The sequence below is a fragment of the Dysidea avara genome, chromosome 1, assembly GCF_963678975.1.
Source record: "Dysidea avara chromosome 1, odDysAvar1.4, whole genome shotgun sequence".
Taxonomy (NCBI): domain Eukaryota; kingdom Metazoa; phylum Porifera; class Demospongiae; order Dictyoceratida; family Dysideidae; genus Dysidea; species Dysidea avara.
This window is the reverse complement of record NC_089272.1, coordinates 43,191,946-43,215,491: the sequence shown is the minus strand read 5'-3', so window position 1 is coordinate 43,215,491 and position 23,546 is coordinate 43,191,946. Positions and strand designations below refer to the sequence as shown.

Sequence of the window (23,546 nt, the reverse complement as noted above, 5' to 3'; positions counted from 1 at the left end):
TTGGCCATAAAAATTTTTCCCCAAGGTGGATTTTAGAGGATTTTGGATATGTTATTCTATGAAAAATTTGCTTTCTAATGATACCAAAATCAGCTTTCTTCAAATTTTTTCCGGGTCCAACCTTAAATCTACCAGACTACATGTCTATCAGGTCACCTCGTCCTCAACTATGGCAACACTAAAGATTACTTTTCTTCATTTAGGTTCCAAGACTCCTCAATTACCAGTAAAAGTGTTCACAGTGAATGGCTTCACACTGTTCAGAGATTAGCAGTCGTTTCTTTCTGCTACCTATACTAATGTCTACAGGCCCTCTGATGTTTCTATTAGTGTTGTTCCAGTACTCAGTACTGGAACTAAAATAATTCCAGTTTCTGCCCTTTTTATTCCAGTTCCAGTTCTAGAACTAGAACTGGAACAATAATTTTGCTTTTCTTTAGACTGGAACTGGAACTAGAACTATAATTTTACTTTCTTCAAGACTGGAACTAGAACTAGAACTATAAAGAAATTTTATCAAGTACTAGAACTAATACTGGAACTGGAATTGATCATAACCATACAGTTTTGCCAATGAGATTTTATGTTCTTATAAGACCAGAATTTATCTGCAGACAAAAGCACTTAATGTAGTATATAACTTCATAAAAGATGTATGTGTTACAACCATGTATACATCAATGTGCTAAAAACTGCTTGAAACAACTGATTAGCTATAATATTAGAACAGAATGCAAAATGCTGGCTCAGTCACATGTTATGTCTGGTTCAGTGTTTGATAATTACATGTAGCTACAAGTCTTTTAGTACCACCCTATAGAGTGTTAGGGTTATAGTTGTTAGTGTAATAATGCTGATAACTACTATACAGTATTAGCTACATATATGAAACAAGTAAACCTGTAGCATATTAGCTAATATAACTTGATAGTGAGTCTCCATATTTCATTATGGGATTTTGGTAATACTTAAGTTAAAATAAGTGTTGTTCTAGAATATCAAGTAAATATCATGGCTCCTGAACTGGAACTAGAACTGCATGTAATTCTAAAAATTATGGTTCCAGAACTGGAACTAGAACCGTAATTCTAAAGATTATGGTTCCAGAACTGGAACTAGAACCGTAATTCTAAAGGTTATGGTTCCAAAACAAGAACTATAGAACTGTAATTTTAAAGATTATGGTTCCAAAACTGGAACTAGAACTAGCTGATACTGGAACAACACTAGTTTCTATCAGTCAATATAATGGCAGATATGGATATTACTCTATAATACTCTTAAAGTGGTATGTTTAGTTGCGAAGATATGCTAATACAGCAACCAGCAAGCTACCACATGATTTTTACCTAGAGTGGGAGCAAAGGGAAAATAATAGGGAATACTTAAACCCACAACCAAAGCTTAAGCGTAATATTCAATCAGGGTATGACCAATGATGTACTGAAGCTCCTTAGCCAATAGCCTTGTTATAAGATTGATTAACAATAATATTAAAACAACAAAATGAACAACTTGTCTATCTCATAAGTTAGTTCTATCAATGTCTTGATATGGGCTGGAAAAAGCAAGTATGTAAATGATTAGGAAAAGTTGCATACCAGTGTGATGTTCAGCTTCGATTCACTAGCTACTGTATATTGCAGAAATTAGCACTGCATGGACGATTGGACATGGCACAGCATAGACGGCGGAAGGGGGGGGGGCTAGGGGGCTGAAGCCCCCCCTCAGAATGAAATCACACCGAAATTATCTTTCTTGGAGTGGGGCTGAAAACCTTGATAAAGATCGAGATACTCTAATAGAGCAGTCACTCTAATAAAGTAGTCAGTGTGTAGCGAGCTATGTAAGAATTTTAATGTAGTTTATCAGCTAGAAATAGCTGGTGAGGTGGAAAGCTCTTGTCAGTTGGTTGTGACCTTTTTTTTTTTTGGTCTTACCTTACCAAACTATAGAAATAAGTCTGGGTCAGCCCAGCCCCCCCTCATATCAACTACTTCCTCCGCCGCTGCACAGTAGCTATGCCAAAGCATATACAAGCTGCTTCTAACATAATGGCTGGAAAACAATTAAAAAGTACATCAAGACACACGGTAGTGTGTCGTGCGGCCCAAAAAGCGGGCGCGCCACACTGAGTATATTAACAGGAAGAAAGAAAAAGAAATTTTCACACCTGTGATCCCTTATCCGATTGGAACCAAATTTGCTAGAGAACTACCGGCCAGTTAGGGGAGTCTACATACCAAATTTGAAGAAAATCGCTCCAGCCATTTCCGAGATAGCTACAAGCGAACAAAATTTCATTTTACTTTCTTCCTTTTTTTTTCTTTTCACACACTTCGCAGAATCCGCCATAACACACGAGTGCGTGCTCCAATCGGGCTGAAATTTGGCACTCTCAGTACCAACTTCAAGGGGTAGTCACTTCCATATCGCCAGTTGATACACTTGTGACCGGGATCAAGAATTTTGATCATCGAAATTTCGCCTTGTTCGCTTTATTACACTTGTAAAAGTGCCTTGATTCTTGATAGTCTACCGTAAAATGCTAGTAAATTATCGTGTTGCTAAAATCAATCTTTGGTTTCCAAGAAAGAATCCTTTCAGAATATAATTAATACTCACTCTCCTGATGTCATTTTCGGTACAGAATCATGGCTCAAATCTAGTATAAAGAGCAGTGAAGTCTTTCCAAGTGGTTATGTTGTTTATCGTCAAGACCGAGCCGATGGCTACGGTGGTGTTTTTGTTGCCTGTCGTGATACCCTTACTAGCTACTTATGGTATTCATCTCACTGCCTTGTCTTGTGAGTTAGTGGCTTGTCATATTCAACTAGCAGATCAATCATCACTTATTACTTGCTCAGTTTACAGACCACCTTCTAGTGACGAATCTTACCTAGCAGAACTCTGTCGACAACTTAGAGCTATTCATATGAAATTCCCCAATTCTGCATTATGGATTGCAGGAGACACTAACCGTCCTGATATAAACTAGGTAAATAATTGCACCACCGGTCACTCTTATCCTGTCACTCTAAACAACTCCTTCCTTGATTTCCTTAATGACAATGCACTTTGTCAAATAGTCAACACACCCACTAGAGGTCCAAACATATTAGACATTTTCATAACCAACAGACCTTCTTTAGTTAAGACATGTGACACTGTAGATGGTATCAGTGATCATGAAGCAGTTCTTGTTGTCTCATCCGTTGTAGCAAACTTCTCCTCTCCATCTAAAAGAATAATCTATCTGTGGGCCCAAGCTGACTTTAACATTATCCGAAGCAACATTCAAACACTTTGTGAGGACTTTCTCAATAACTATTCAACTTCGACTCCTGTTGATGTTTTATGGAATGAATTTCTGTCCATTTGTAATACCTGTATGGATTCAGTCCCAACCAAACTAATTTCTTCCAAATGTAAGCACCCTTGGATCAATAACTATATTAAGAGGCTGACCCGCAGAAAGCAGCGTGCATACAATCAAGCTAGACATTCTAACCTACCAACAGACTGGTCTAAGTATTACGATCTCAAAAGACAGTCCCAGCGCGAATGTCGCACAGCTTTTAACAGATATGTATCCAATCTTGTTGATCCTAACAAGAACACAATTACTAAATGTTTGTGGTCTTTAATTAAGAATAAAAGGCAAGATTTTGTTGGAGTGGGCACCCTCAAACATCAGGGTGAAACATTTGTGGATGCTACAGGCAAAGCAAACCTTTTAGCAGATTATTTCTCATCTGTTTTCACCAATGAAGATGTCACTCACCTTCCTACACTAAGTACTGATCCAACACCTAGTATACCACCAATTCAGATACATGTGGATGGCATATACCAACTACTATCAAACATCCAACAACATAAGGCATCTGGGCCTGACAACCTTCCTGCTCGTTTTCTTAAAGAAGTGGCATATGAAATCTCCCCAGCCTTATCATTGATCTTCCAGGCTTCTTTAGATCAAGGTACACTACCAAGTATCTGGAAAACTGCGAAGGTAGTTCCTATTTATAAGAAAGGTAATAAATCAGACCCATGCAACTATAGACCTGTGTCCTTTACATGTATCTGCTGCAAAATATTAGAGCATTTAGTATATTCAAGTGTATCTAATCATTTAACATCCTTTAACATTCTATGCGATGAACAACACGATTTCCGTCACAAAAGGAGTTGTGAAACACAATTAATTTCCACAGTAAATGACTTTGCCAAGTGTTTGAATCAAAAAGACCAATGTGATGTACTTCTACTTGACTTTAGTAAGGCCTTTGATAAGGTTCCACATTCCCGACTCCACCTCAAGCTCCAACATTATGAGATTGATGGATCTATCCTATTGTGGATTAAGTCCTTTTTAACTTGCAGATCCCAGTATGTAGTGCTAGAAGGGAAAAACAGCTACTCTAAACAAGTTCTATCTGGTGTACCCCAAGATACTGTACTTGCACCACTTCTGTTCTTATTGTATATACATGATCTCCCTGCTTGTGTCAATAATAAAGTTAAATTGTATGCAGATGATGTTCTACTGTACTCCTATATACATTCCGAATCCGATTGTATAGCCCTACAACAGGACCTTGACAAACTTACCGAATGGGCCCATACTTGGCTGATGGAATTTAACATTAAGAAATGTGAACACTTGAGAATTACCAATAAAAGAAACGGAGTGGCTATTCGCACGGTCACGTACTAATAGCTTCGTGCTATTCGCACGGCAGTCACGTGATGTTATTATTTTACGGATAGCACACGGTTCATTCATCTCCTAAAACTACACGTGACTTTGAGCGGGATTTTTTCTTTCTGGACCTTTCTCTGTGGTCTTTCGTTACATGCCCGATGTTTTGTATAGGAGACGAGTTCGAGAGTTACGATGATCTTAAGGAGACAGTCTCTACCTTTGAAAGAACAGAATTCGTCCAATTAAACGTTCATCGATCAAGATTCAGCAGCAAAACGTGCACCATCGAAGGTATACAATGAAGATTTGAGGTATAGAGAAATAGATTTTCTTTGTACACATGGAGGAAAATGTTCGGACTTTTTTTTTTTCCCCGGGCTGGATGTAATGCCCTTTCCTACCACCCCCAGCACAAGAGGCAAACGTGCTGGACAAGAACTGAAAAGCGGGACATCTAAAGTCCCTAGGGCCCTTTGTTCGGACTGCATTTAAGGGTGAACGACCGTGGGGGATACAGGGAGAGGGCCAAGGTAACATACCAAGATCGAGATATTCTACTGAATAGAGCAGTCACTCTAATAAAGCTGTCATAGTATTAGAACAGTGTGTAGCGAGCTTAAGGATTTTATGTTCTTTTTCAGGCAGTGATAAATGCATAGTTGCATGTTAGGGTGGGCAGCTATATTGTCAGCAGGCTGTGACCTTTTTTCAGTGGTCTCGCCCCTGGTGTGTGTCACTTGCTATCACATTATAGGCTCAATTGTCTTGACATTGTGATTTGACAATTAATGCCCAGTGAATCCTGGTGCTGCTGACTCTTGCTTGTCAGGTATTACAGAAAATTTTTCAAATTTTAGAATCGAATTCTGTCCATTGTCATGCTTCCTCAGAGTTGTAGACCCCCTAACCACAGTTCAAAAACTAAACAAGGGGATGCTACTTGTTCTACTGGAGAAACAATGAAAGTGATGTATGTGATGGAATTAAGGTAAAATTCAGCCTTGTCTATGTTTGTATGCTACTGAATGATAAATTTCTTTGTTACTGTAGGATGGCATCACTCTTGTGTTCGCATCACTTTGGAAGAGGCCAAGAGAATAAATGATGTTGGAGAAATGTGGTTTTGTAACTAAGGGATGCGAGGATGCATTTGGCAACTCGGACTGCATGACTCCTATTGGATTATTTTTATCTAATCAATCTGCTACTTTACAGTGTGTGGTATTTTGTAAATCTCTACTTATTACCGTATCAGTTTATATACTCTGACTAACTGATTATGAACTTCATGACAGCATGCATTTTACCATTTATGTAGTTGGGTAGCTATCTAAAATAGAGACATGCTTGCATGTTTTACAACGATGGCTATAATATGTAAATATACAACCCACAGCTAGCAGGGAAAATGCATGTGCATGCATGGTGTATCACGACCAAATTTGGTGACGTATCCATTATACTTCCCGCATGCACGTACACACCCAGAAGATGTATGCCATAGTAAAGGATCTATATGTGTACACACATGCCAACTGCATCTCTTAGTAATGCACCTATCAATGTTAGGCCCCTACCCCCCAGTACGGGCCATGTGGGGATTTGACACCCTGCAAGAGCAATAACCCCACTACTGGGGCCTAAATGTTTGTCTAATCCCCTACCTACCCCCTATATTCCCCGAGGTATTCCCCCACTCCATGATCAGTTCTGCCATACCTGCAGACAATACACGTTAAGGTTTGGCTACGGGTCAACGTCACGTGATTTAACTAAATATAGCTACACAATTCGATTGTTATAAAAAATGCTTGTATCAAAAGCCCCACTACTGGGGGTAACTTTGTAGGTGAACCCCCGTATAAACCCCCTATGGATCCCGTACTGGGGGTTACAATTGATAGGCGCATAACCGTGCGAATATCTCTGAACGAGGCTCTGTGCTATTCGCACGGTCACGTACGAATAGCTCCGTGCTATTTGCACGTGACCGTGCGAATAGCTCCGTGCTATTTGCACGTGACCGTGCGAATAGCTCTATGCTATTCACATGTGACCGTGCGAATAGCAACTGCCTAAAAGAAATCCCATCATTTATAGCTATCATCTGGAGAATTCTATCATCTCTGAGGTTCCTCACACAAAATATCTTGGGGTCACCATTGACCAGAAACTATCATGGAATGAACATATTCAAAGAGTCACTAGCAAAGCAAACCAGGTTAATGGATTTTTGCATCGTAATCTTCACCAATGCCCTTTTTCTGTTATGAACAATTGTTACAAGATGATGGTCTGCCCCATTGTTGAATATGCATCCTCTGTCTGGGCCTTCCACACCCACACCAATATAAACCAACTTGAATCCATCCAAAGGAGAGCAGCTAGATTTTGCTACAATAAATTTTTCTAGATTTAGTAGTGTAACAAGAATGATGTCATCATTAAATTTACCTACCCTCGAAGAAAGAAGAAACAAGTCTAAGATAACTACAATGTATAAGATAATTAATGGCAATCTAAGTATACCTACATAATAGTTAGACACCAAGACCAAGGGAACTAAGCAATATAGTAACCCCGATGGCCTGAGGCTGTAGCGTCCCGAGCGCAGCGAAGGCACTACTAAAGGCCAGAGGGGTTACTAAATCGCTTAGTTCCCGTTGGTCGCGGTGTCTAACTTATTTAGACTATGGTTTAAAGTACATACCTTTATAGCCAGAGCATTAGGGTGGGGTGAAAGAGCAATGCAGAACGATTTCTTCCTGAAGTCCTTACAGCACCCACAAAAATAATTATTCTACCGGTAACCAGAGTAACGGCTAGAGCTACAGTAGATACGCCATTTAGTCTATTATTTGTCCAGAATTATTCGCAGAACACGGAGAAGAATTGTATCACAGTATTGTCAAGTACTCCAGTGTATCTTTCGTGTTATAATTATTTTTCAAGTACAAAATTGCCTGAGGGCGGGTTACTAAATTAACATGTGTAGGTGACTAAATGAGCATGTCAGGTGACTAAGTGATTTAGTAACCCTCTAAATGAGCTGTACCATAGTCTAAAAATGATCTAATACCTAATCATCGTCCATCAAGAGAAGGATATTATAAACAGCTTGTCACTATGATTGACTCCTATAAATTTTCCTTTTTCCCTTCTACAATCAGACTCTGGAACACACTCCCCCCCTTTGTAATTCACTCCCCTACCTTAGATGAGTTTTGTACTAACCTGAACATGCATTATGATCACACCTGTGCACAACAATCTTTTTGATTTCTGCATAGTAACAAATATAATAATAACTTTGAAAGGTGCTTGATCGTCACTTTTTCGGACGTATTGATCGTTTGATTCATTGTACAAAAGCCCCTTGATCGCTTGATTAAATCTTGATCCCGGTCGTAAGTGTTTCAACAGACGGTATTGAAGTGACTACCCCTTGAACTTTGGCAGGGATCTGATGAACATTCACAGAGTTAGCTATGACTGATTATTTGCGTATAATAAGATTGAAGGTCTGTCACGCCCACAGGGTAAACCCCTTGGAGGAATGAGTTGAAAATTGAAAATCTCACAAGGGTCCAGAGGACCTGATGTGAGATTATAATTCTATTAGTGACCAGGTAAGTACATAACAGTGTATTTGGCCCCAAATATCATTCAATACTCAGCAAATTTTAAAGTGCCTCTATTTAATAATCAAGCTCACGTGATAATAGCTGGCCTCTAATGCGAGACAAGGATGTGTTCCTCTTGGGTGAGCATTTTGCGAGCCCCAACATACAATATGGAGTAATTTGTTAAATTCTTGTGGTTTTCACTGTAATAATGTGCAGTAGAATGCATGCAGGCTTGCTGTGTGACACTGATAGCATCTGTACAAATTTCATCATACCCCTAAGCTAGATTAGCTCACGAGATCCACACACTAATCATTATGCAGTATCAAGTAGCAACTCTTGATCCTTTACAGTGCTACTCTAGCAGTACATAGTAGTAACATATGAGCTAAATTATCCAGCTGGAGTAAGTCTCAGGCTGTAAGATAACCTGAAACAATAAGTATATCGTTGGAAAAAAAGAAAAGAGAGAAGTAGTACATGACAGTGCTGGGAGGGTATTATTTCTAGGGAGGGAAATACACTGTCATGTACTTACCTGGTCACTAATAGAATTATAATCTCACATCAGGTCCTCTGGACCCTTGTGAGATTTTCAATTCTATGTCATGACGAGGTTGCGTACATGACAGTGTATGAGTTCAAAGCCTCCTGAGAACATTCATTCTCTTTATTCCGTATTTAATAAACATGTCAAACAAAACCTTGAAATGAGGGTTAAGCTTCTCAGGGATGTCATGAAGACAGATTGTCCGCAAACTGCTGATCATATTCAACTATGACTTTTACCATATTGAAGTGCATGTAAAGTACAGAATAGTTCTTCGTTATTTTAAATATTTTGCATTTTGATGCTGTAGCATCATCACTGCAGCCCTGCAAACCAAGCCTTTGCATGGCAGCACCTGGCTAGTAGTTATAGTCTAGTTCATTTGGGAGTATGGTTGAGTTTCTATTTATTTATTTTCAAATATTCAGTACCACTTGTGCTGTGGTGCTAAAAAAACTTGGCCAGAAGATAACTGGCTTAGTCAAGATTTCGCTGTATTTAAATTTGGATAAAATGTCCATGAAATCCAGGAAAATTTATTCCACAATAATGTGACAGTACAGTATGGCACAACTCACAGCATAAAACCAAACTGCACAGTGCCCAGTTATCTTGTCTTATGCTTTCTCCATTTACACATAGCCAGTACTTTTGTTGGAAAATATAAAAACACGATAATGTTGTTCCCAAGAATTGGTGAAGAACCATCCATTCAGTCAGCAACCACCTTCATACACAGGGGTATATAAATATATGCACAAAACTTGTAATTCTGCAATATGCATCTGTTTAGTAGCTGGTGTGAATACAGGTCTTCCAGTAAAAAAATAATGTACTGAGACACCGTACCATTAGATACAGTAGTTTGAGGTTCAAAAATCATGGACTACCTTCTATTGCATCTAATTGCACTCACATGCTGCAATTCAAATTACGTTTGGTACTATCGGATAGATGCCACTAATAAGAGAGTAAGATACTTTTCCACTTACAACTTGCGAGAGTACCATCTGCAAGTTGATCACATCACATTACATTGTAATGAATAATTGCATATATAAGTCATCCTTGATTTAAAAAATGAGTGTAAATAAGTATAGTCTTCCCAACTGACAGCTATACTATCAGACACTCTTATCTAATCCAAAACAGCCAAGCTGTAAAAAAAGGGTGCGGCCCTCAGAAAGGCTATGGTGAAAAAAGATGTGAAATCCAAGGTGGTGGCCAAGAAATGGCTGTGATGGTAGGTTAATGGTAAAAATTTTAATAACGACAATTCAGGTGAATTTTTGTGCCGCTTCACAAAATTTACCTAAATTGTCATTATTAAAATTTTTACCATTAACCTACCATCACAGCCATTTCTTGGCCGCCACCTTGGATTTCACATCTTTTTTCACCATAGCCTTTCTGAGGGCCGCACACTTTTTTTACAGCTTGGCTGTTTTGGATTAGATTTCATTTCTTTTTGTATTTGTATACCCCAAAGCCGGCCTATGGCCAGCTTTGGGACTTTTTTAACCTATGTTTTTTTCTTTACTACAGGAAGAAGAAAAGATGAAGTAGATGTACTTTAAATATTTTATCAGTAAATGTACAAATCAAGACACACGGTAGTGTGTCGTGCGGCCCAAGAAGCTGGCGCGCCACACCCGTGAGTATATTGACAGGAAGAACGAAAACGTCATTTTCACACATTTGTATCTCGGTGATCACTTATCTGATTGGAACCAAATTTGCTACACAGTTGCCCGCCAGCCAAGGGAGTCTACATTCCAAATTTGAAGGAAATCGCTCCAGCCATTTCCGAGATACGAGCTGCCAAAGTTTCGTTTTTTTTTCTTCGTTTTTTTTTTTCTTCTTCGTCTTTTCGCACACTTGCAAAAATTGCTATAACAAGCAAACGCGTACTCCGATCGCCTTGAAATTTGGCACACAGAAAGGGAGTCCAACGGCGAATCCTAGCATCAAATTTGGTACAAATCCGATGAATGGTTCAGGAGTTATGACCGATTATTCGCGTAAAACAAGATCGATTTGTTGTCACGCCTACAAGGTAAACCGCTTCATGGAATGAGTTGAAAATTGCTATGTAGATGGAGTAACCATCGTAGGAGTGCCTTTTGGTGGTTTGAAAGGAATCGAGATAAAGACCACGGAGATGATACAAAACCCAACCTGTGTCACAATTACGCGATCGATTTTTATGAATAAAAAAGTATTAGTTTTCACGCCTACTAGGCAAACCGCTTAGAGCAATGAGCTGAAAATCGGTGTATAGCTGGAATAATCTTCATAGAAAGTCCTTGCAGTAGTACAGAAGAATCGGATTACAAACCACTGAGTTATGATTCGAAAGCCAACTCCGTGTAGCAAATGCGAGATCGAGATACTCTAATAGAACAGTCACCCTAATAGAGCATTCGGCTAATTTATTTATTCCATTATAGAATTTTATTACATCACAAGTTATTCTGTAGGGAGTTCAGCTGCAAACAGTTAATCTTATAGACAGTTCAGCAAGAAGACAGTCACCATGTGGAGAGTTAAGCAAATATATCACTATAGAGATTCAGAACATTACAAGTCACACTGAAGAAAGTTCAGGTCATGCACTGTGTAGAGAATTCAGCTACAATTAAGTCACTCTCTAGAGAATTCAGTTACACAGAATTCAGCTACACACAAGTCACTGTGGAGAAAGTTGAGCTACAAACAAATTACCCTTTAGAGTGATCAGCTACAAACAAAACACTTTGCAGGGTGTTCAGCTGCAACAAATAACCTTTAGAGCGATCAGCAATGAACAAATCTACCTGTAGAGAGATAAGCTAGAAACAAATCACCCTGTAGAGAGTTCAGCTACAAAAAATCACCCTGTAGAGACATCAGCTAGAAACTAGACACAATGTAAGGAGTTCAGCTACAAGCAATCACCCTGTAGAGAGATCAGCTACAAACTAGACACAATGTAAGGAGTTCAGCTACAAGCGAATCACCCTGTAGAGAGTTCAGCTACAAACAAACCAACCTGTAGAGCGATCAGCTAGAAACAAATCACCCTGAAGAGAGGTCAGCTACAAAAAATCACCCTGTAGAGATATCAGCTAGAAACAAATCACCCAGAAGAGAGGTCAGTTACAAAAAATCACCTTGTAGAGAGATCAACTACAAACAAAACACTTTGCAGAGAGCTCAGCTACAAACAAATCAACCTGTAGAGAGATCATCTAGAAACAAATCAACCTGCAGAGTGATCAGCTACAAACAAATCAGCTTGTAGAGAGATCAGTTACACACAAATCAACCTGTAGAGAGATAAGCTAGAAACAAATCACCCTGTAGAGAGTTCAGCTAAAACAAATCAATCTGTAGAGAGATCAGCTACATACAAATCACCATATAGATAGCTCAGCTACAAACAAATTACCTTGTAGAGAGATCGACTACAAACAAATCACCCTGCAGAGAGATCAGCTACACACAAATCAACTTGTATAGAGATCAGCTACAAACAAATCACCCTGTAGAGAGATCAGCTACAAACTAGACACAAAGTAAGGAGTTCAGCTACAAGCAAATTACCCTGTAGAGAGTTCATCTACAAACAAATCAACCTGTAGAGCAATCAGCTAGAAAAAAATCACCCTGAAGAGAGGTCAGCTACAAAAATCACCCTGTAGAGAGATCAGCTAGAAACAAATCACCCTGTAGAGAGTTCAGCTACAAGCAAAACACCCTGTAGAGAGTTCAGCAACAAAGAAACCACCATGTAGAGAGTTCAGCTGCAAACGAATCACCTTATAGAGAGTTCAGCTACAAACAAATTACCTTGTAGAGAGATCGGCTACAAATTAATCAACCTGCAGAGAGATCAGCTACACTCAAATCAACTTGTAGAGAGATTAGCTACAAACAAATCACCCTGTAGAGAGATCAGCTAGAAACTAGACACAATGTAAGGAGTTCAGCTACAAGCAAATCACCCTTTAGTGAGTTCAGCTACAAAACAATCAACCTGCAGTGAGATCACCTACAAAAAAGCACCTTGTACAGAGTTCAGCTACAAACAAATTACCTTGTAGAGAGATCAGCTACAAACAAATCAACCTGTAGAAAGATCAGCCACACACAAATCACCGTGTAGAGAGATCAGCTAGAAACTAGACACAATGTAAGGGGTTCAGCTACAAGTAAATCACCCTGTAGAGAGTTCAGCTAAAACAAATCAACCTGCAGAGAGATCAGCTACAAATAAATCACCTTATAGACAGTTCAGTTACAAACAAATTACCTTGTAGAGAGATCGGCTACAAATTAATCAACCTGCAGAGAGATCAGCTACACACAAATCAACTTGTAGAGAGATCAGCTACAAACAAATCACCCTGTAGAGAGATCAGCTAGAAACTAGACACAATGCAAGGAGTTCAGCTACAAGCAAAATCACCCTTTAGTGAGTTCAGCTGCAAACAAATCAACCTGCAGTGAGATCACCCACAAAAATGCACTTGTACAGAGTTCAGTTACAAACAAATTACCCTGTAGAGAGATCAGGTAGCAGAATTCACCTTGTAGAGAGTTCAGCAACAAAGAAACCACCATGTAGAGATTTCAGCTGCAAACAAATCACCCAGTAGAAAGATCAGCTAGAAGAAGTTACCTTGTAGAGAGTTCAGTTACAAAGAAACCATCATATAGAGAGTTCAGCTACAAAGAAATTACCCCATAGAGAGTTCAGCTAGAAGAAGTCACCTTGTAAAGAGTTCAGCTACAAAGAAACCATCATGTACAGAGTTCAGCTTTAAAGAAACCACCATGTAGAGTGTTTAGCTGCAAAAAAATCACCTGTAGAGAGTTCAGCTAGAAACAAATCACCCTGTAGAGAGATCAGCTAGAAGAGGTCACCTTGTAGAGAGTTCAGCTACAAAGAAACCACCACATAAAGAATTCAGCTGCAAATAAATCACTTGTAGAGAGTTCAGCTACAAGTAAATCCCCCTGTAGAGGGATCAGCTAGAAGAAGTCACCTTGTAGAGAGTTCAGCTACAAGAAACCATCATGCAGAGAGTTCAGTTACAAACAAATCACCCTGTAGAGAGATCAGCTAGAAGAAGTTACCTTGTAGATAGTTCAGCTACAACAATTCACCCTGTAGAAAGATCAGCTAGAAGAAGTCACCTTGTAGAGTGTTCAGTTACAAAGAAACCATTATGTAGAGAGTTCAGCCGCAAACAAATCACTCTGTAGAGAGTTCAGCTACAAAGAAACCGCCATGTAGAGAGTTCAGCCTCAAACAAACCACCTTGTAGAGAATTCAACTACAACAAATCACCCTGTAAAGAAGAAGTTACCTTGTAGAGAGTTCAGCTACAAAGAAACCATCATGTAGGGAGTTCAGCTACAAAGAAACCACCATGTAGAGAGTTTAGCTGCAAACAAATCACCTGCAGAGAGTTCAGCTAGAAACAAATCACCCCGTAGAGAGATCAGCTGGACAAAGTCACCTTGTAGAGAGTTCAGCTACAAAGGAACCATCATGTAGAGAGTTCAGCTGCAAACAAATCACCTGCAGAGAGTTCAGCTAGAAACAAATCACCCCGTAGAGAGATCAGCTGGACAAAGTCACCTTGTAGAGAGTTCAGCTACAAAGGAACCATCATGTAGAGAGTTCAGCTGCAAACAAATCACCCTGTAGAGAGTTCAGCTACAAAAAAATCACCCTGTAGAGAGTTCAGCTAGACGAAGTCACCTTATGGAGAGTTCAGCTACAAAGAAACCATCATGTAGAGAGTTCTGCTACAAACAAACCACCATGTAGAGAGTTTAGCTGCAAACAAATCACCTGTAGAGAGTTCAGCTAGAAACAAATCACCCTGTAGAGAGACCAGCTAGAAGAGGTCACCTTGTAGAGAGTTCAGCTACAAAGAAACCATCCTGTATATAGTTCAGCTACATTTCAAGTCACCCAGTAGAGAGATCAACTGCAAAAAAATATCCTGTGGGGAATAATGGGCATGTAATAAACATATGTATATAATTTGTATAATTACTAATAAAATCAAAAACAATTGAAGCATTAAAAATCTTCTTTAAGTTCTTTTCTTCTTCCTGTGGTAAAGAAAAAAACACATGGGTTAAAAAAGCCCCAAAGCCAGCCATAGGCCGGCTTTGCAGTATACAAATACAAAAAGAAGTGATATCTAATCAAAAACAGCCAAGCTGTAAAAAAAGGTGCGGCCCCCAAAAAGGCCATGGTGAAAAAAGATGTGAAATCCAAGGTGGCGGCCAAGAAATGGCTGTGATGGTAGGTTAATGGTTACATTTTAATAACGACAATTCAGGTGAATTTTGTGCCGCTTGGTCTTGGCACCAAATTCACCTGAATTGTCGTTATTAAAATGTAACCATTAACCTACCATCACAGCCATTTCTTGGCCGCCACCTTGGATTTCACATCTTTTTTCACCATGGCCTTTTTGGGGGCCGCACCTTTTTTTACAGCTTGGCTGTTTTTGATTAGATTATATATACTGTATAATACATATGTGACCGGATTTGCGAAAAGGGGTCTTCCACACACATCCAATTTGCCAACTTTGACAATTGATAACTTCAGATTGGAAAGAGCTATTGCCTTGAATTTTGGACAGTGGTGAGCACCACTATAGCTGAATACGTGGTGAAATTTTCAGGTTAATATGTTACTTGAACACTGAGTTATGGTCTCCAACGGTTATGGAATTGGATGTGTGTGGAAGACCCCTTTTCGCAAATCCGGTCACATAATATTATATTGATTACAGAAATCTCCATGGTGGTTTCTTTGTAACTGAACACTCTACAAGGTGACTTCTTCTAATTGCTCTCTCTACAGGGTGAATTGTTTGTAGCTGAACGATCTACAAGGTAACTTCTTCTAGTTGATCTCTCTACAGGGTGATGTGTTTGTAGCTGAATTCTGTATAGGTGATTTGTTTGCAGTTGAGCTCTTTACAGAATGGTTTCTTTGTAGCTGAACTCTCTAAAAGGTAACTTCTTCTAACTGATCTTTCTACAGGGCAATTTGTTTCTGGCAGAATTTTCTACAGGGTGATTTCTTTGCAGCTGAACTCTCTACATGGTGGTTTCTTTGTAGCTGAACTCTCTACAAGGTAATTTCTTCTAGCTGATCTCTCTACAGGGAGATTTGTTTGTAGCTGAACTATCTACAAGGTAACTTCTTATAGCTGATCTCTCTACAGGGTGATTTGTTCGTAGTTGAATTCTGTACAGGTGATTTGTTTGCAGCTGAACTCTTTACAAATTGATTTCTTTGTAGCTGAACTTTCTCCAAGGTAACTTCTTCTAACTGATCTTTCTACAGGGTGATTTGTTTGTAGCTGAACTATCTACAAGGTAATTTCTTCTAGCTGATCTCTCTAGAGGGTGATTTGTTTGTAGCTGAATTCTGTACAAGTGATTTGTTTGCAGCTGAGCTCTTTACAGAATGGTTTCTTTGTAGCTGAACTCTCTACAGGGTGATTTGTTTGTAGCTGAAATCCCTACAAGGTAACTTCTTCTAGCTGATCTTTCTACAGGGCGATTTGTTTGTAGCTGAGTTCTCTACAGGGTGTTTGTTTGCAGCTGAATTCTCTACATGGTGGTTTCTTTATAGCTGAACTCTCTACAAGGTGACTTCTTCTAGCTGATCTCTCTACAGGGTGATTTGTTTGTAGCTGAACTCTCTACAGGTGATTTGTTTGTAGCTGAACTCTCTACAAGGCGATACTTCTAGGTGATCTCTCTACAGGATTCCTTGTTTCTAACTGAACTCTCAACAGGGTGATCCGTTCATAGCTGAACTTTCTACTGGGTGATTTGTTTGCAGCTGAACTCTCTAAATGGTGGTTTCTTTGTAGCTGAACTCTCTATAACGTGACTTCTTCTAGCTGATCTCTCTACAAGGTGACTTGTTTCTAGCTGAACTCTCTACAGGTGATTTGTTTGTAGCTGAACTCTCTACATGGTGGTTTCGTTGTAGCTGAACTCCCTACAAGGTAACTTCTTCTAGCTGATCTTTTTACACTGCATATTTGTTTGTAGCTGAGTTCTCTACAGGGTGATTTGTTTGCAGCTGAACTCTCTACATGGGAGTTTCATTGTAGCTGAACTCTCTACAATGTGACTTCTTCTAGCTGAACTCTCTACAGGGTGACTTTTTTCTAGCTGAACTCTCTATAGGTGATTTGTTTGCAGCTGAACTCTCTACATGGTGGTTTCTTTGTAGCTGAACTCTCTACAAGGTAACTTCTTCTAGCCGATCTTTCTACAAGGTGATTGAGTTTTTTGCAGCTGAACTCTTTACATGGTGGTTGCTTTGTAGCTGAACTCTCTAAAAGGTAACTTCTTCTAGCTGAACTCTCTACAGGATGATTTGTTTGCAGCTGAACTCTCTACGTGGTAGTTTCTTTGTAGCTGAACTCTCTACAATGTGACTTCTTCTAGCTGAACTCTCTACAGGGTGACTTGTTTTTAGCTGATCTCTCTACAGGGTGACTTGTTTCTAGCTGAACTCTCTACAGGTGATTTGTTTGCAGCTGAACTCTCTACATGGTGGTTTCTTTGTAGCTGAACTCTCTACAAGGTAACTTCTTCTAGCTGATCTTTCTACAGGGTGATTTGTTTGTAGCTGAATTCTCTACAGGGTGATTTATTTGCAGCTTAACTCTCTACAAGGTGACTTCTTCTAGCTGAACTCTCAACAGAGTGATTGATTTTTTTTGCAGCTGAACTCTCTACATGGTGGTTTCTTTGAACTGAACTCTCTACAGGGTGATTTGTTTGTAGCTGAACTCTCTACAGGGTGATTTGTTTGTAGCTGAACTCTCTACAGGGTGATCTGTTCATAGCTGAACTCCCTGTAAGGTAACTTCTTCTAGCTAATCTTTCTACAGGGCGATTAGTTTGTAGCTGAGTTCTCTACAGGGTGATTTGTTTGCAGCTGAACTCTACATGGTAGTTTCTTTGTAGCTCTACAATGTGACTTCTTCTAGCTGAACTCTCTACAAGGTGACTTGTTTCTAGCTGATCTCTCTACAGGGTGACTTGTTTGCAGCTGAACTCTCTACATGATTTATTTCTTTGTAACTGAACTCCCTGCAAGGTGACTTCTTCTAGCTGATCTCTCTACAGGGAGATTTGTTTGTAGCTTAACTCTCTACAGGTGATTTGTTTGCAGCTGAACTCTCTACATGATGGTTTCTTTGTAGCTGAACTCTCTACAAGGTAATTTCTTTTAGCTGATCTCTCTACAGGCTGATTTGTTTGTAGCTGAACTCTCTACATGATGGTTTCTTTGTAGCTGAACTCTCTACAAGGTAATTTCTTCTATAGCTGATCTTTCTACAGGGTGATTTGTTAGTACCTGAACTATCTACATGATGGTTTCTTTGTAGCTGAACTCTCTACAAGGTAATTTCTTCTAGCTGATCTCTCTACAGGCCGATTTGTTTGTAGTTGAACTCTCTACATGATAGTTTCTTTGTAGCTGAACTCTCTACAAGGTGATTTCTTCTATAGCTGATCTTTCTACAGGGTGATTTGTTTGTACCTGAACTATCTACATGATGGTTTCTTTGTAGCTGAACTCTCTACAAAGTAACTTCTTCTAGCTGATCTCTCTACAGGACAATTTGTTTGTACCTGAACTCTCACATGATTGCTTCTTTGAAGCTGAACTCTCTACAAGGTGATTTCTTCTAGCTGATCTTTCTACGGGGTGATTTGTTTGTAGCAGAACTCTCTACAAGGAAACTTCTTCTAGCTGATCTCTCTACAGGGAAGCTGAACTCTCTATACATGATTTGTTTGAGGCTGAATTCTCTACATGATGGTTTCTTTGTAGCTGAACTCTCTACAAGGTAACTTCTTCTAGCTGATCTCTTTACAGGGTGAATTGTTTGTAGCTGAACGATCTACAAGGTAACTTCTTCTAACTGATCTCTCTACAGGGTGATTTGTCTGTAGCTGAACTCTCTACAAGGAAATCTCTTTTAACTGAGCTCTGTACAGGGTGAATTGTTTGTAGCTGAACTATCTACAAGGTAACTTCTTCTAGCTGATCTCTCTACAGGATGATTTGTTTGTAGCTGAACTATCTACAAGGTAACTTCTTCTAGCTGATCTCTCTACAGGGTGATTTGTTTGTAGCTGAATTCTGTATAGGTGATTTGTTTGCAGCTGAGCTCTTTACAGAGTGGTTTCTTTGTAGCTGAACTCTCTACAAGGTAACTTCTTCTAGCTGATGTATCTACAGGGTCACTAGTTTGTAGCTGAATTCTCTACATGGTGGTTTCTTTGTAACTGAACTATCTATAAGGTGACATCTTCTAGCTGATCTTTCAACAGGGTGATTTGTTTGTAACTGAACTCTCTACAAGAAAACTTCTTCTAACTGATGTCTGAACAAGGTGAATTGTTTGTAGCTGAACTCTCTACAGGGTGATTTGTTTGTAGCTGATCTCTATACAGGTTACTTATTTCTAACTGATCTCTTGAATTCTGTTCAGGGTGACTGCTCTATTAGGATGACTGCTCTATTAGAGTATCTCGATCTCGCACTTGCTACACCAAGTTGGATTTCGTGTTATAACTCCGTGGCTTTAAGTCTGATTTTTCTACACAATTGAAGAGCCTTTCTAAGATGATAACTCCATCTGTACAGCGATTTTCAAAGCATTACCCCAAGTGGTTTATCTGGTAGGCATGGCAAGCATAATAATAATAATAAAAATTAGCTAATCTCGATTGCATAATTGTTACACACTGTTGATTTTTTCGCTGTATCTTCCTGGTTATTAGCTCGATTTCTTTCAAACCACAAAAGGTTTGAGGTTCAATAGTTAACCTATTCACCCACCGATTTTCAGCTTCTTCCCATACGCGGTTTACCCTGTAGGCGTGACAACATATTGGTGTTATTTTTCGTGCATAATTGCTCATAACTCTTTGCCTGTTTATGGTATTCCAGCCAAAGTTGGTACAGAGATGTGCCTTTATACCTCCCTTCTGTGTGCCAAATTTCAAGGCAATCGGATAACGCGTTCGCGTTTTATAGCAGTTTTTGTAAGTGTGCGAAAAGAGGAAGAAAAATAAGAAGAAAAAAAAAACGAAGAAACTAAGCCAATTTTTGAAGTCGCATATCTCAGGAATGCCTGAAGCGATTGCGCTCAAATTTGGAATGTGGAGTACTGAAGTTGGAGGGAATGTACACAGCAAAATGTGTCTTGTTTCATCAAGGAAGCACAGAGCTACGGAGGTGCGAAAATTGCGTTTTCTTTCTTCCTGTCAATATACTCACGGGGTTGCGCGCCGGCTTCTTGGGCCGCACGACACACTACCGTGTGTCTTGATACAGAGCATTCTGTTGACCATATCAGTTCAGGAATTTGACCAAAAATTGTCCCCTTGAGAGCATCCTAACATATTAAAATTTAGCAAACTAAAACTGCATGTAGCAAAATGGGAGCCAGACTAGTACAAGAAGATTGTAAGGCTAAGACAATGCAATGTTGGGAACACTTTTCCTCTGCATGGATGCCACAGAATCTATTTCATACTAATTCTCAGTTTCTGCTTGCCGTGGACACGCCCTCCAACGTCAGCACTCCACATTCAAAATTTGAGCAAAATCACTTCAAGCGTTCCCGAGATATGCGACTTCAAAAATTGGCTTGCAGTAGTTTCTTCATTTTTTTTCTTCTTATTTTTCTTCTTCTTTTCGTACACTTACAAAAACTACTATAAAACGCGAACGCCATATTCGATTGCCTTGAAATGTAGCACAAAGAAAGGGGGGTATAAAGGCGTATCTAGGTACCAACTTTGGCTGGAATACAATAAACAGGCAAAGAGTTATGAGCGATTATTCACGAAAAATAACACCAATATGTTGTCAGGCCGAAGAAGAAGCTGAAAATCGGTGGCAACACCTGTGAGTATATTTAATAGGGTTTCCAACTCAAAGTAACAAGGTGCTTCCTTTTGTTGTTTCTGGTGATTTTCACACAGACTGACCTTTAAGATAAAGCAAACAAGTGTTGATTTATTATTGGATTGCTTGTAGCATTGAGTATCAGCATAAGTTTAATGCACAAAACATACAAAAAGTGGTCACGTGACCAAAAATATCATATTGATGATAATAGTTAAATTGGGCAGCTTATAGAAAATTATTGTATTGTAGGGTGACTGAAGTCACAATTAGTGTATTTTCTTGCCTTATAATGAAGACTTCTACATCTTGTAGTGTTATAGCACATCTTTTATAGCTGTAATGGGATTGTTGGCTACGTGACCACTTTTTGGGTATTACAGTTAAAACTGCACTAATATTGAAAGTAATAGACAGTTTAATAATATATTAGCACTTGTTTGTTTTATCTTAAGATCAGCCTGCTTGAAAATCGTCAGAAACAATGAAAAAGGTTGAGGCATCATTTTATTTTGCAGTGAAAATCCTATATAAAGGGATTTTTAGTCACGTGACTATTTTTCTGATATTTACACATGTTAAAATTGTGCTGATAGCAACTGCTGCAAACATTCCAATAACAAATTAGCACTTGTTTGCTTTAACTTGAAGGTAGCTAAATCTGTGTGAAAATCTTCAGAAACAACAAAATGAAACACCATCCTATTTTGAGTGGAAACCTAAGTATATATTGACAGGAAGAACAAAAACGCAATTTTCGCACCTCCGTGCTGCCTTGATGAAACAAGACGATTTTTGCTGTGGACACGCCCTCCAACTTCAGTACTCCACATTCCAAATTTTAGCGATTTTTTTTCTTTTTTAACTTACTCTAATTAGCTAATGACATAAGATAAAGCAGTACATAATAAACAAAAACAAGTTACCTAAAATATGGGCTTCAGCGACCTGCACAGCAATTGGTGCCTGAGCAATGGGACAGCGCAAACTGGACCTGGCACCGCGAATGCACATGCATGATTGCAGACCTCAATTTGAGCGAAATCGCTTCAAGCGTTCCCAAGATATGCTACTTCAAAAAAATTGGCTTAGTTTCTTCTTCTTTTTTCTTCTTACTTTTCTTCCTCTTTTCGAACACTTACGGTCATACATACATTGGCGTATAATGACAAATATTGTCTTTATGCCTAAAGACAAGATTTTACGCCAATGATTTCTTTAATTCTAAAGGAAAGATTTTACGCCAAGCTTGTCATTAAGTACGTAATGACAAGCTTTTACGCCGCTGTCATTGGCATAAAATGCATTGTGAAAGTAATTTTACAGGAAAGTGCACTATAAATGGAAGATTTTATGCCAAGCAATTAAAAACAAAGAATTCATGTGACTATTCTTACTAATCACGTGACGCCTACCTAATATTACATAACTGTACCTGTAAGTATACCGTTTCATCATGCTTTCATTGCTCACCACAAATGTGCTACCAAGGGGTGGGGGCCGCCATACATTAATGAATAATAATTCGTATTAGTATAGCCTTTCTTTAACTGCTTCCTCCAGATAGTACTTTCGTTCTATTGCAATAAAAAGGGTTTAGCAGCTGAGGCGATCTTTAAATAGAACAAATAATTGTGCGCATGCGTCATTTTTGGTGCAATGCTTCAGGCTGTGTGCGAAGCTGGAGTCGAAAAAGGCGATATACAAGGTGCTTTTTAGTGATTACACAGTTGTCTAAAGCTAATTTGTATTATAAACTGTGTAGACCTGGATAAATAATGCGTTAGCTGTAGTAGAGAAAGTGAATTGGTGTACTGCAGTGACTGCTGAGAGACCAGATGCAACAAGTGTAATGTTCTGTGGCATAAACACCCAAAGCGAGTTTCACACAGTTTCAATTTCCAGGTAAGTATTTAGCTCCTTGCTGGTGCAGTGTATCCTTTGATAAAGAACTCCACTAGTCTTTGCAACGATGAAACATTAGACACCTTTGCAAATTCTGGTGTTCTAATGGTAAGCTACTAATATTACTGTTGTCATTATATCAATATGTAATAAATACATTAATATTATTAAAAGAGTATTAGCCACTATTGTGGGAACATACATACAGATAATGTTTAAGTAGCAACTGTTCTTTGCTAGGCCTACGGTTATAATGATACCACATTTTATGGCCAATTTGTTTGATATTTATTGCCGATACTACTGAGCTGTAACTGAAATTTAACAGCTTGTAAATAATTACACAGCCACCTTTAGTAGCTGTTATTTACAAAATATTATTGGTATAGACTTTGTGATATTGGTACCGATACAGGTGTAGTATTGGTATAGCTCTGTATTCTTTGGCAAAATATATTGCTAGTAAAAAGCTATCACTGTTTACCTACTTGTAACAGGATTGATTTGAGTCATTAGACAATGGCATGCATAAAATACTTTGATAATTGCAAAGTATGCAGGGCTTTATTTAATTTCTTACATGATGAATACCTATAGCCACAAACATGACAAACAAATTGTATTCTTTCAGCTATAATCACAAACCATTGTCTAAGACATGCATTGGTAGGATTCTTCAGTGGATAGACACCCCTCAGAAATGATGTAATAATCACCTCAGCTCCACCTTGGTGATTATTACATCATTCCTTCAGGGTTGCTTATCCACTGAAGAATCCTAAA

The 23,546-nt window shown here is 38.9% G+C and overlaps 1 protein-coding gene and 1 long non-coding RNA gene across 2 annotated transcripts in view; one reads left to right on the top strand and one right to left on the bottom strand.

Annotated features, from left to right (window-relative positions):
* The window catches only part of LOC136265055 (uncharacterized), a 170,653-nt gene that overhangs the window by 77,483 nt on the left and 69,624 nt on the right, over positions 1 to 23,546 (bottom strand). The window lies entirely within an intron of this gene.
* Positions 5,311 to 5,986, top strand: LOC136250450 (uncharacterized). Its single transcript, XR_010698549.1, has 2 exons — positions 5,311 to 5,696; positions 5,759 to 5,986. It is a non-coding gene; the product is annotated as an uncharacterized lncRNA (long non-coding RNA).